Genomic DNA, 374 nt, shown 5'->3' on the forward strand with positions numbered 1-374 from the left:
AGACATACACTTAGCGATCCTATCTTGATGATAGTACTAAGAAAAACGTTTTATCTCTCCAGGATTACTACGCTTTTTCTTATATTACATAAAAGTGGAAAGAAAAATATCCTTTTAATTACAACAGACTCAAAATCCTTTCGAGCTCAGACAAGGCACAATTTCCCTCCACTCTCTTTTTAACGTTTTCTGTGAAGTGTTGACGTTATATATTATCTTGATTATATTCTTAATTATAAAAATGAATAGTTTAATTCATTAAAGTCCGCTGCGACTTTTCCCACATCGCTTTAGAAAAGAAAAGAAGAAGAATGTACGTTTAATTACAACAGGGTCAAAATCATTTCGAAGTCTGGCGAAGTGCATTTTCCTAG

Source organism: Penaeus monodon, chromosome 19, assembly GCF_015228065.2.
Source record: "Penaeus monodon isolate SGIC_2016 chromosome 19, NSTDA_Pmon_1, whole genome shotgun sequence".
In the NCBI taxonomy this organism is placed as follows: Eukaryota; Metazoa; Arthropoda; class Malacostraca; order Decapoda; family Penaeidae; genus Penaeus; species Penaeus monodon.